The sequence below is a fragment of the Eschrichtius robustus genome, chromosome 16 (assembly GCF_028021215.1).
Source record: "Eschrichtius robustus isolate mEscRob2 chromosome 16, mEscRob2.pri, whole genome shotgun sequence".
Lineage (NCBI taxonomy): Eukaryota > Metazoa > Chordata > Mammalia > Artiodactyla > Eschrichtiidae > Eschrichtius > Eschrichtius robustus.
Window position 1 is genome coordinate 16,323,438 of NC_090839.1, and position 13,950 is coordinate 16,337,387.

At 41.8% G+C, this 13,950-nt stretch overlaps 1 pseudogene; it reads right to left on the reverse strand.

Moving 5' to 3' along the window:
* Positions 1 to 9,190: 9,190 nt before the first annotated feature.
* Positions 9,191 to 10,545, reverse strand: LOC137749610 (mitogen-activated protein kinase 6 pseudogene; annotated as a pseudogene).
* Positions 10,546 to 13,950: the final 3,405 nt, after the last annotated feature.

Sequence of the window (13,950 nt, forward strand, 5' to 3'; positions counted from 1 at the left end):
GGGAGGCCCAGGGAGCACGACCAGGTTGAGCTGGTATAGATGAGGAAGCTGATGCCCAGAGAAGGAAGGGAAGAAACTGCCGTTTTCCGAGAACATATTAACTATTTACCTGGTGTTTTACATCCATCATCTCATTAAATCCTCAAATGGAATCCTACTATTTTTTTTTTTTTTTTTCTGCGTTGGGTCTTCGTTGCTGCGAGCAGGCCCTCTCCAGTTGTGGCGAGCAGGGGCTGCTCTTTGTTGCAGTGTGCGGGCTTCTCATTGCGGTGGCTTCTCTTGTTGCGGAGCACAGGCTCTAGGCACATGGGCCTCAGCAGCTGTGGCACACAGGCTCAGTAGTTGTGGCACACGGGCCCAGCCGCTCCGCGGCATGTGGGATCTTCCCGGACCAGGGCCCGAATCTGTGTCCCCTGCATTGGCAGGCAGATTCCCAACCACTGCACCACCAGGGAAGCCCTGAATCCTACTATTTTATGAAAGGGAAACGCAATCAATGAAGTATAGAGTTTCAAACCTAGACCTCGGGATTAGCATTCCAGTATTCTCCGCACCAGAGCTGCCACCAGGACTGGCTGCTCCAAAGGGTAAGATTCCAATTCAGGGGACGTCTGTCTGTCTGTCTTTAGCCAAGTGACTTTGAGCAAGTCCCCCTTCCTCCTTGGGCCTCAGTTTCCTCATCTGTAACATGATTCTTGCTCTGGAATATTGATTCAATAATTGTTTCCTGCTTTGGGGTTCATGAAGTCCTTTTCAGAAAGTGGTAGTTTGAAAAAGGCTTTACTAGCGCCCGCCTCCAGTCCATTAAAATCCCCAGCACAACCCCCGCCCCGCCCCGCCCCGCCCCGCCCATATATTTTGTGCAGCTACAACTTTGAGACAATCTTGAGGCCCCTCTTTCAAGCAGAGTAATACTAATGTCTTGGTAAAGACACTAAACCATTTCTAGAGAGAAACTGTGTGGTCCAGGAGGACTCAACAGCCCAAAGGAGTATCCAGGAGATGACCTTAAACAATCTTCCTTTCCCTACTCTTGGGGCAAGAGGAGTTGCAGGGAGATGGGAACTGACATAGGTGGGCCAGAAGAACATGGCAGTTTCTGCCAGATGTTAGATGGGCTGGGGGTTAGGGGTGGAGGATCCTGGGTTTCACGCCTGCTCTGGCTCTATCACTTCTAGGATAAAGTACAGAAGACTCAGTTAAATTTGAATTTCATACAAACAATCATTTCTTTTTAAGTATGCAACTTTTGGGATGTACTTATACCAAAAAATTGTTGTCTATCAGAAATTCAAATTTAACTGGGCATCCTGTGGTTCTTTTGGGTTTTTTAATTAAAAAAATTCTTTTGGCCACGCCACGCAGCTTGTGGGATTTTAGTTCCCCAACCAGGGATTGAACTTGGGCCCTCGGCAATGAGAGCACGGAGTCCTAACCACTGGACCACCAGGGAATTCTTGGGCATCCTGTGTTTTTGTTTGATTTTTTTCCTAAATCTATGTATTAATTTCATATTGCTGCTGTAATAAATTATTACAAACTTAGTGGCTTGAAACAACACAAATTTATTTTATAGTTCTGCAGCTCAGAAGTCTAAAGTCAAGGTGCTGGCAAGGATGCATTCTCTCTGGGGACTTTAATGGGGGGGGTGGAATGCATTTCCTTGCCTTTTTAGCTTCCAGAGGCCACTTGCATTCCATAAATCATGGTCCCTTCCTCGAATTGCTTTAACCTCTTACTTCTGGTGTCATATCTACTGCTGACTGTGATCTTCCTGCCTCCCTCTTTAAAAGTGTTTCTTAAAATTGTTTCTTGTGGTAAAAGTATTTAACATGTGATCTACCCTCTTAACCAATTTTTTTTTTTTAATAAATTTATTTATTTATTTTTGGCTGCATTGGATCTTCGTTGCTGCGCACGGGCTTTCTCTAGTTGTGGCGAGCGGGGGCTGCTCCTCATTGCAATGCGCGGGCTTCTCATTGCGGTGGCTTCTCTTGTTGCGGAACACGGGCTCTAGGTGCGCGGGCTTCAGTAGTCGTGGTGCACGGGCTTAGTTGCTCCACGGCATGTGGGATCTTCCCGGACCAGGGATCAAACCCACGTCTCCTGCATTGGCAGGTGGACTCCCAACCACTGCGCCACCAGGGAAGTCCCTTAACCAATTTTTAAGTGTACAGTACATTATTGTTGACTATAGATATAATGTCTCCCATCTCAAGATCCTTAACTTAATCACATCTGCAAAGTTCCTTTTACCATATCAGGTAAGATATGCACAAGTTCCAGAGATTAGGACAAGGACATCTTTGGGGGGCCAATATTCAGCCTACCACAATCTGGCATCCCTATTCCCAGCTGTGTGACCTTGGCCAAATCATTCAAACTTCCAAAGATTCTAGTTCTTCATGGGCAAAAAGCTGATTAAATAAGTTTTTAAGAGGAAACACCTTGCCCCATGCCAGGCAAACAGTGAGAGTTTTTAAAAATGGCAGCTCTTGTGGCAAAAGGCAAGGGATGATCCTGTCCAAACCATGTCGTCCTAGGCATTTGGGATAAACCCCTCTCCTCAGCCAGACCTTCAACCCCCCGCCGTGGTAGCCAGAGTCCAGGATGCAATCCCACGTACTGCCAGCAGGGGGAGAGGAGTGCAGGTCCTGGTCTCAAAGTCAGGTGAGGGCTGAGAAGGGATTTGGAGATTTCCCAGAAGTCCCTGTCCCATCCTTGAGGGTCATTATGTTTGGTTCCTCCTGGTGTTACACCTTATAAAACCAATTATGTCAGGATTGGAAGAGTCTCAGATGAACAACAATGACAACAAAAAGAATTTTCATTTTTTGAGGAATTATATACTCCAGGTACTGTGCTAAATAGTTTGCTTGTATGATTTCAATTACATCTTACTACAACTCTGTGAACAGCAAGCTAGGATTATCTAATTTACAGATGAGGAAACTGAAACCTGGAAAAGGAAAGTCACTTGCCAGGGGGCTCAAGATATTCAGTGAAAGAGCAGGATCTGAGCCCACGTCTGTATGAAACTATAGCCCCCAATTTTACTTTGTCTTAGAGTAAATGTAGACCTGCCTCTTTATTTTTACATGTTGGGAAAGAGGCTCAGAGAAGGGGAAGAATTTGCCTATGGTCACATGATGAGTCCGTGGTTGAGTTGGGATTTGAACTTCTGTCTTCTAAGTTTCTGCCTTGGCCATTCAGAAGTAACAGACTTTGAACCACTCCTTGAAAAGGTCCATTTCTTCATGTGTCAAATGAGAGGTAGTGTCCCTTGTGTAGGGGGGCCTTGGGAGAATTCAGTGGGATGGCATATGCAGAATTCTGGTACATCGACTCATGAAGTGTCTGTTGACTGGTGATGACCGTACCACTCAAGAGCAGAAGCGTCTTGGTTTGGAGGGCTCTAAACACCTTACCCTCCTAGCTTCATCCTGTCTCTGAAGGAAAAAGCTGGACATTGGCTATGTGCTGGAGGAGCCTGAGCCGTCTGTTTTCAAGGCGTGAGATTCTGAGCTCAGACAATCTAGAACTAGCTTCAGTATTGATTCTTGGTAGAGGACATAATTTCTCAACCTTGGCACTATTGACATTTGGGGCTGGACAAGTCTTGTTGGGAGTGGATTATGCCATTCTGTACATTGTAGGGTGTTTATTGGCATCCCTGGCCTCTACTCACTAGATGACAGCACCCCACACTCATAGTGGTGAAAAGCAAAAAATGTCTCTAGACATTGCAAAATATGCCCTGGGGGACAAAATTGCCCCCAGTTATGAATCACTGGTATAGGAGGAAGCAAGCTGGCTTTTGGTCAGGCAGACCTGAGTCCAAATCCTTTCTGTGTCACTCACCAGCTGTGTAACCTTGGAGCAGTTATTTACCTCTCTAACCCTTGGTTCCTTCAACCATAAATTCTATACTGACAGCTACTATTTGTTGAACACATTTTCATTGGCAGTGTGATGAGCTCTTTACCTGGTTAATCTCATTTAATTTTCAGTAACGGTATCCTGAAGGGACACTGACAGATGGAAACAGGGAGGAAGGGAAGGAGACAGGGAAGAGTAGTGTACATTAAGCATCTTCTCTGTACCATGCAGGACAGCAGACTCACATACATTTATCCTCTGCCACTAGCTGTGTGATGTTGGGCAAATCACCCTGGGGCTCAGTTTCCTCATCTGTAAAAATGATAGCAGTTGGGAATTCTGGTAAGATGAAGGCAGTGATGCCCAGCATAGATTTGATTCCTCCCAAATCCCCACATAGAAACAGAAGATTCGAAATAGAACAGAAAATTCCATACACACACTTACAACAAAACGAGGTGACCAGGTATCTTCATGAGCTCCAAAACACAAGAGTGAGGACAAATCAGCAACAGCTATGAGGCCCACGTGCCACTGGGGCCACTGTGAAGGAGAAATAAACAGCAAGCAACAAGCTGTCTGACAGACCTGAGAACTGGAGAAACCCCAGATTGCAACATATATTCATGGGAAAGCATGGCGGGGCAATCTGAGAACAGCAGCTGACACTGGAAAGGATTGTGCCAGCTCCTATCATGGGTGAGGGCAAGGGCCCTGCCATAAGGCCTAAGGGCTAATGGAGTTTAACTCCTCTGAATTCTTGAAATAACCACCAAGTCTTCCAGGGCAGGTCCTGTGCTGAGGAGAAACTATAGGGAAGGGAATCAAAACTGAGCAGAATAGGGAAAGCAGACATGAAAAAAAGAGAAGGGCTAGATGAAAGTGGGGGCAGGGGGAAGGGTGGAGGGGAGGGACAGTTAGGGAGCTTGGGATTGACATGTACACATGGCTATATTTAAAATGGGTAACTAACAAGGACCTACTGTATAACACAGGGAACTCTGCTCAATATTATGTAACAACCTAAATGGGAAAAGAATTTGAAAAAGAACAGATACATGTATATGAATATATAACTGAATCACTGTTCTGTACACCTGAAACTAACACAACATTGTTAATCAACTACATCCCAGTACAAAATAAAATAAAAAAAAAAAGAAAGTGAGGACGGGGAACAGAGCCAGGAAAACCTCAGAGAACAGGCCATAGTTTTGGGTTTTGTTTTTTTTTTTAATATTTCAGCTTACTTTTTTTTTTTTTTTTAAACTTTGGGTTTATTTAATTAATTAATTTATTTATTTATGGCTGTGTTGGGTCTTCGTTTCTGTGTGAGGGCTTTCTCTAGTTGCGGCAAGTGGGGGCCACTCTTCATCACGGTGTGCGGGCCTCTCATTATCGCGGCCTCTCTTGTTGCGGAGCACAGGCTCCAGAGGCGCAAGCTCAGTAATGGTGGCTCATGAGCCCAGTTGCTCCGCGGCATGTGGGATCTTCCCAGACCAGGACTCGAACCCGTGTCCCCTGCATCAGCAGGCAAGACTCTCAACCACTGCGCCATCAGGAAAGCCCTGGGTTTTTTTTTAACAATATGCAGAAACAACAGAAAGGAGAGCTCTGTGAAGACAGAAAAGCTATCTTAACCAAGCCTCCTTCTCAGTGTTCAGAAAAACCAATCTCACATTAAAACAAGCAATGGAAAAGTATCAAAGTCAAATCCTGGGAATACAAAATTTACTATGAATGAGAGAGACAGAGGGAGAGAGAATAAAGAGGAAAATAACATCCCTACAGACAATGAAAGCATTCCAAAAAGACATTTTTTAAAAAAAGGTTAAAACAGGCTAAAAGATATTCACAAAATGATAGGACAAAAAAGAACAACATAAATCAGAATTATAAAAATTCAGAAAAGGGGTGATATCTTGTGCAAGAACTAAAAATAAAAGAAAAACTATTTTAAAAAATGAAAACTAAACTAAATGGAACATAGGGCAAAAATAAAATCAGCAAATAGTGTTTTGAGATAAATAGGAAAAAGGGGGCAATTTGTAAAAATGAAAATTAAAAACAAAAGAATTTGAGAGGAAGTGACATATATTAAAGATAGGCAATGAGAATCCAACATATGAATAACAGGAGTCACTGAAGGGAACAAAAAAAAAATCAAAGCAAGGGAATACATCAACGACCCAGAATGACCAATATCAAGACATAGTTTAGAGACTTTCCTGGTGGCGCAATGGTTAAGAATCCACCCGCCAGTGCAGGGGACACGGGTTCGAGCCCTGGTCCAGGAAGACCCCACATGCCACGGAGCAACTAAGCCCATGTGCCACAACTACTGAGCCTGCGCTCTAGAGCCCGCGAGCCACAGCTACTGAGCCCGCGCACCGCAATGAAGAGTAGCCTATGCTCGCCACAACTAGAGAAAGCCCGTGCACAGCAACGAAGACCCAACACAGCCAAAAAATATATTAATTAATTAATTGAATTTAAAAAGACGACATAGTTTGGTAAAACGACTAGTTTTTTTTTTTTAATTTTTTTTTTTTTAATAAATTTATTTATTTATTTATTTATTTTTGGCTGTGTTGGGTCTTCGTTTCTGTGCGAGGGCTTTCTCCAGTTGTGGCGAGCGGGGGCCTCTCTTCATTGCGGTGCGCGGGCCTCTCACTGTCGTGGCCTCTACCGTTGCGGAGCACGAGCTCCAGACGCGCAAGCTCAGTAGTTGTGGCTCACGGGCTTAGTTGCTCCACGGCATGTGGGACCTTCCCAGACCAGGGCTCGAACCCGTGTCCTCTGCATTAGCAGGCAGACTCCCAACCACTGCGCCACCAGGGAAGCCCAAAAACGACTAGCTTTTAAAGAGAAAAGAAAAAAAATTTTTTTTTTTTACATTTAACCTAATTTTATTCATGCTTGCCTTGGGATGGGGAATAGATCATTCAGTAAAAACATACAGTAAAAACAAAATATGTCTTATGTACTTTTTTTTTTAAAATACATCATGGTGATCATTCTATATTAGTATTTAATGCATGCCTACTTCTTCTTTTTTCATAAATTTATTTATTTTTATTTTTATTTAATTTTGGCTGCGTTGGATCTTTGTTGCTGAGCGCGGTCTTTCTCTAGTTGTGGCGAGCGGGGGCTACTCTTCTTTGCGGTGCTCGGGCTTCTCACTGCGGTGGCTTCTGTTGTTGCAGAGCACGGGCTCTAGGCATCCGAGCTTCAGTAGTTGCAGCACGTGGGCTCAGTAGTTGTGGCTCGCAGGCCGTAGAGCACAGGCTCAGTAGTTGTGGAACATGGGCTTAGTTGCTCCGCGGCATGTGGGATCTTCCTGGACCAGGGCTTGAACACATGTCCCCTGCATTGGCAGGCGGATTCTTAACCACTGCGCCACCAGGGAAGTCCCTCATGTACAACTTTTAAACTACAATAATGATGTACCTTAATTACTTCCATGCTCATAGGTCTAACATTACAGTTTGTTTTTTTTTTAATAAACACAATTAAGACTTCTAGGAGCGTTTTATAATAAAGTAATTCCTAATTTTTCTTTGTAGATAGATCAAGCACCTCCAAAGTTCAAATTCCTATACGCAGTGAGTACTTTAGTTAAAATGAATACTTAAGTAAATTAAGTACATGGACAGACTTAGGATAAACTGACATTATATATTCAGCTAAGTAGGCAACAAACCATAGTGCCAAATGGAAAAAGTGTATTTGCAAATAAATTTCAAAAACTGTTAATTTTTATAATTAAATACAGAAAATATACTGATTTGCTAAAATAAATAAGATGTGCTGTAGTAACACTTCACTATAAATAATGCATACCAGAACATTTATAAATGGTGAGTGAATCTTATTAAGAATAGTTTACTACAATAAATGTTGGCTAAATAGAAGTGCATACTGTGAAGCACTATGGGTGATATATGTTTTGCCACATACTTTTGTTACCTTGAGGTAGATAACACATGTGTACCAAATTTGGCATTCATTTTCAGTTGCTGCTGGTATCATGTGTTTTTAAGAAATGTGTACAGTATGAAAAACTTGAAAATACTCATGAATGAAAAATGTTTTGGGAAAAAAATAGATATTTTCATGCAATTATGTACAGTCTCACTGTGTAAATTTCAAGGCAAGATTTTTGTTTCCTGTAAAACAGATCATTGTTCTATGAGAGAATGTTTTTTACTTGTCTTAGTGCATTTCTTTTGTCTCCTCCTGCATTGCATTATTTTGCACTATTCTTTATTTTTGTGTGCAAACGACATGCCAGTTAAAATGAAAACCATCTCACATGTAGGAAAAAAGTCTGGATTCTAAAAACCAAGAAAAAAATCCTTTCTAAATGACACCATCTGATTCAAGTAAAAAAATGACTTAAGCACTAGTAATAAAGAAGACAAAACACATTTCATGAAGAATACAAAAAGAAATGTCTGCTGAGTGTTTTAGTTCAGATGTTTCAGAATGCTGCTGTATGTTTTATGAGGAATCTGAGGGGAAGATTTCATAGCAGAAGGTGTTAATGTGGCCTGTATTGACTTAAGTGGTGACCCAACTGGACTGTGAAACTGTGGGATGCCTATGGATTCAAGCTGCTTGTTAAAGAGGAACTCCCCACTGTTGTTCAGAAATCCTTCCTCATTTCCTCTCTCCCCAAGCTTCCCATCCTCTACCGGCTCAGTTTCTAGCATTTCAGTATCCCCTTTCCTGCTAAAGAACTTGTCCAGGTAACTGGTGTAAGTGTTTTCCTTTTCAATTTGCTCATCCTTCCTTACCTCACAACAAAACTGATTTATGAGAAAACAGACCTCCCCACCACCCACAAACTGGCTATCCCTAGAAGACTGGTACAAGGCTTCTAATTGAGCCAAATTGGCCATTACTTTCTCCTGCTTTTCTCGGCTTACTGACTTTGATATCAAACTTTTCAATTCTCATTGGGACACTGAGCTATTCAAGTCATTTAATTTGTCAACAACATCAGTAGGCTCATGTTGTGAACTAAGTTGAATAGTTCCTGCAATAAAGGAATCAAAGTCAAATCCCTGATTCTTTTCCCCTTTCTTTTTCAGCCAGTTGCTGTGATGCTTCCTCTAGAGCTATCTGGGCTTTAACCAATCCATTCCTTTCACATTTTGACTTGCCTTTCTTATCAGATTTTTCTTTGCTTTGTTCTTTCCAATTGGAAAGATCTATAATAAGCTTGGGTTCACAGTAATGATTAACTTCACTCTCTCTCCAATCTAAGTTATCTAAATATGATGATGACCTCGTTTTGTAGTTACAAGTATGGCTACACTCCAGATCACAATATTTGTTTTCATGATGATCTGAGTATTGCCAACAAGGCTCAGTAGAGTAACTGGTGTCAAAAGCAGGATCCTTCAAATACTTTTCACGATCTCCATCCAAATATTTTCAAGGATCGACTTGTACTTCTTCTTCATCAGTGACATGGCACAGAGCTCTTGGGTCAAGCTGAACTTCATCAATATCAAAGTTGTTATGTATAGGCCAATCATGGTCTGAAAATTGACAATCATGGTACCTTTCCCAGTTATAAATGTGACTATGAGTTTCATCCATAAGCAAAATATCATCAACTTCATCTTCAATATGAAAAGGATGACTTGAAATTGGCATATCCATTGGAAAAGAATAAATGCTCATGTAAGGATGGGAAAGCGCTTCTTCTGCTGTCAACCGATCCATGGGGCTAAATGTCAAAGTTTGTCCCAGGAAATCCAGTGCTTCTCGACTAATTCCCGGAAGCAGCTGAGTTAAAGGTTTGTGTGGCTCAGTCATGTCATTTCTAACGTAAACTGGAATTACGCTGAGCAGCTCCTGACGACCTTCCTCATGTACGACAGGAATAGATTCTAAAATCAGCTGCATCTGTTCAAGTTCATGGGCACCTGCAAAGAGAGTTTTACCAGTCAGTATTTCAGCAAAGATGCAGCCTGCAGCCCACATGTCAATGGCTTTAGTATAATTATTAGGAGAAAGTAAAAGACCTGGAGATCTGTACCATTTAGTAACCAGTCCTTCAGAAAGATGACCCTTATGGGAATAATGGGGATCCATGATCCGTGCAAGACCAAAGTCACCTATCCGCCTATCTTCAGCACCAAGTCTTCAGTATTAATGAAAAGATTAGCTGGTTTGAGATCTCTGTGCAGTATGTTTGCTGAGTGAATATATTTGAGCCCACGTAGCAGCTGATACATGAAAAGCCTGGCATGCTCTTCCAGTAACGGGCCCTGCTCCAGCACATTAGCCAAGTCTGTCTCCATGTACTCCTGAACAATGTAAACACTGTTCAGTTCGGTAAGACCCCACATCATCTGTTAACTGGCTTCCACTAGGACCAAGAATTTCAAACACCTTCACAATGTTATCATGGTCAAGTCTTCCAATAATTTTGATTTCACGTAGAGCATGTTTGACACTCTGGGGATCAGTAAGGACAATTTTCTTGATGGCTACTCTTTTGTCACAGTCATTGTCTACAGCAGAAAAAACCAAGCCATTGCCTCCACAACCCAATGGTTTTAAGTCCATATACCTAGAGCCCAGATCAAAACCATGAATGTTCATGAGACTTTCAAATTTCTCTGCCATTTTGAAACCCTTACTATTGCCTTCTCCTTCTGAATTGTTGAACTTGTATAAATAAGGAAGAAAACTGGCATCAAAAGGAAAGATCTTTCAAAAAGGTAGAAAAAAATTAATTTTGCTTCCACAGCAAGATGGTTTCATTGCATATGCCAACGAGGCCTGTTGAGTTCCCCTTAGATTTAAAGCTCAAAAAGCTCTACTCATACTGAGAATGAAAAAGATTGCAGGACTCATAGTTCAAGAAAGGGGCAGCAACTCTGCAGGAATTTAAAGAAAACACTCAAGAAACTCAAACCGAATGAAATGACATACTATGCACTCAGATTTACTGTGCTGAAGGATTTAACATTTAACTAAAATGTGAGTAAATCTGCACACAACAGGCTTCTTTTTTTTTTTTTTAATTTATTTATTTATTTATGGCTGTGTTGGGTCTTCGTTTCTGTGTGAGGGCTTTCTCTAGTTGCGGCAAGTGGGGGCCACTCTTCATCGCAGTGCGCCGGCCCCTCACTATCGCGGCCTCTTGTTGCAGAGCACAGGCTCCAGACGCGCAGGCTCAGTAATTGTGGCACACTGGCCTAGTCGCTCCGTGGCATGTGGGATCTTCCCAGACCAGGGCTCGAACCCGTGTCCCCTGCATTGGCAGGCAGATTCTCAACCACTGCGCCACCAGGGAAGCCCCCACAACAGGCTTCTTTAAACATTCCCCTCACAGTGCAGGTACATTCAGTGTTAGACTGGTCCTGAGCAGCATTTTTCTAAGGTGCTGGTAAGCACTGTTTCCGTTTTGCTTCTTTTCTTCCTTTGTTGCTGTATATTTCAACAGGAAGCCCAGGTGGCTGTTGGTTAACAGATGTCTTTTGTTAGTGATCAGGTGGCTCCAGCTCGCCACAATCACAATCAAAGCTACCGTCCATCTTACTCTGATACAACGGGACTTCTCCGACTCATCTAGGGAGTGCGGGGCCCATGGACAGCCCCCAGTGTCGGCTCAGGTCTCCGGCTGTGCTGGCGGCAGCGGCGTCTCCGAGGCTCTCGCTTTGTTGCAGTCACTGCCATGTAACCAAGAAAAATTCTTTAGGCATCTTGGGCATCTAGACAAAAAGATTTTATTATGAGGTTATAATCAGACTCTTCATCAGCAGTGCTCTCTGCCAGAAACAAAGGGTGTAATATATTTAAGATACTCAAAGAAAGAAAGTATGAGTCAAAGATTTTATACCCAGCAAAACTGAGTTTCTGTAAAGAACTATTATCAACCTGAAAGCACTCAGGGAGTACTTTCTCCATGAGCCCTTTCTGAAGAGTCTACTAGGGAGTGAGCTTCAGGAATGGTTAAGCATTCAATATATATCTACTGGTAGAACTAAAGCTAAATGATGGTAAAAAGAGAGACAATAAAGCATGTAATGCCTATATGCTCTAACAATGTAGCTCTAGTACAGTCCTTCAGAGTGGCAGAGAATGGGAATGGTGTATCAAAATTTTTTGTATCCATTTTCAATATTCTAATTGACAGTGGTAGTTTTACTATAGTTATTCTAAGACTGTTGTACGTGTAAAGTGGGCTAAAGCAAATCAGTAATTATAGAATCTTTCAATTTTATCATCTCCTGTGTCCTTGAAAATCAAATATGCTAAGTGTGGAGGGAAAGGACATACAGATGTAATATAGAAGAGGTTAATTAAAAGCCCTGTAATGCTGTATTTGCATTGGAAAAATCAGTATGAGTTCAAGAGGTGACTTTTAAAAAAAAATGCATACTATGTATGTATATACATACATACATATAAATATATATACATACATAAAATATACATATGTATGTATAAATATATACATATATACATATATTTTTATATGTGTATACATATATAATATATGTATATTTGTATACATATACATATGTAGGTATATTTTATGTACATATGTATTTATATATAAATATTTATAGATATAAAATACCTAGTTCTATCCACTAGAAAGGCATAGAAACAATGACTATTCTAGTAGTACCTACCACTCAGATTCTAGTCTTGAAATGCCATTTTCTATTTAAAAAAATAAAAGGACATCCTGGAGAAACTGCTGATTCCAGATCAGCAGCAGGAAATATACAAGATAAGCCTGGGATATCTTGTCATATCAGACAACAAGGAAGCTATCAAAGGCCCTAGGGTCACATCCAAAGGACTCAGAAACCAACCTGAAGATGGGACAATTTCAGCTGCAACAAAGACAATAACTGCAATCGACTGAAACTCATCAAGTATGTTTCAGTCCCTAAGTTCATAATAATATTTGGCAAAAACACTAATTGCTTACCTTCTGAGGGTGGCCTTGCTTTTCCTATGAGAACTCTACCACGGGTAACCAAGTCATAGATTAAGAAAAGCATCTTCTTATGAATTTATTACCACTAATACAGGAAAAAAATGATGTAATATTGTCATTTTGCAACCTGCAATGTATTAATATATCTTAGCCATTGTACACAATAGCAGCTAACATCAAGAAAAGAGCGAAACTCCAGCCATCTATGTGCTTCTCAATAAAAGAACACAGAACTGCCTAAAATCATGCCAACAGGATGGAACCTAGGTCTGATCCAGCTGCTAATTTGCAGGAAATGAAGAGGTCAAAGGGCCATGCTGAGCTGTAGTATGAGGATGCAATTGACAAAATCCAGACTTTGAGAAACTCTCCAGGTCAATTAGCCTCAGTTCTTCAACAGATAAACTGCAAGGGAAAGAAAGAGATATAGAGGGAAACTTTGGATTAAAAGAGGCCTAAAAACATATCAAATTTTTTAAAAATGGGCAAAACTAAACTTTAATGTCTAGGGATGCACACTTGGATGATTAAATGATTTAGAAAGGCAAGGATAGGGACTTCCTTGGTGGCGCAGTGGTTAGGAATCTGCCTGCCACTGCAGGAGACACGGGTTCGAGCCCTGGTCCAGGAAGATCCCACACACCGCAGAGCAGCTAAGCCCTTGAGCCGCAACTACTGAGCCTGTGCTCTACAGCCCCCGAGCCACAACTACTGAAGCCCGCGCGCCTAGAGCCCGTGCTCCGCAACAAGAGAAGCCACTGCAATGAGAATCCCACGCACTGCAACGAAGAGTAGCCCCCGCTCACGGCAACTAGCGAAAGCAACGAAGACCCAATGCAGCCAAAATTAAATAAATAAAATTTTTTTTAAATGCAAGGATAAAATTACTATAAAAGTCAGGTAAGTGGTTACTTTTGGGGGGAGGGGCTATGACTGGGATGGGGTACGTGGAGGGGCCTCTGGGGTGGCTGCAAAGTTCTATGTTGTGACCGGGTGGTCCGTACAAGGGTGTTTCCCTTGAGATAACTCACTAAGCTACAATTTTAATTTGTATGATTTTCTGCATCTGTAGTTTGTTTTACAACATAAAAGTT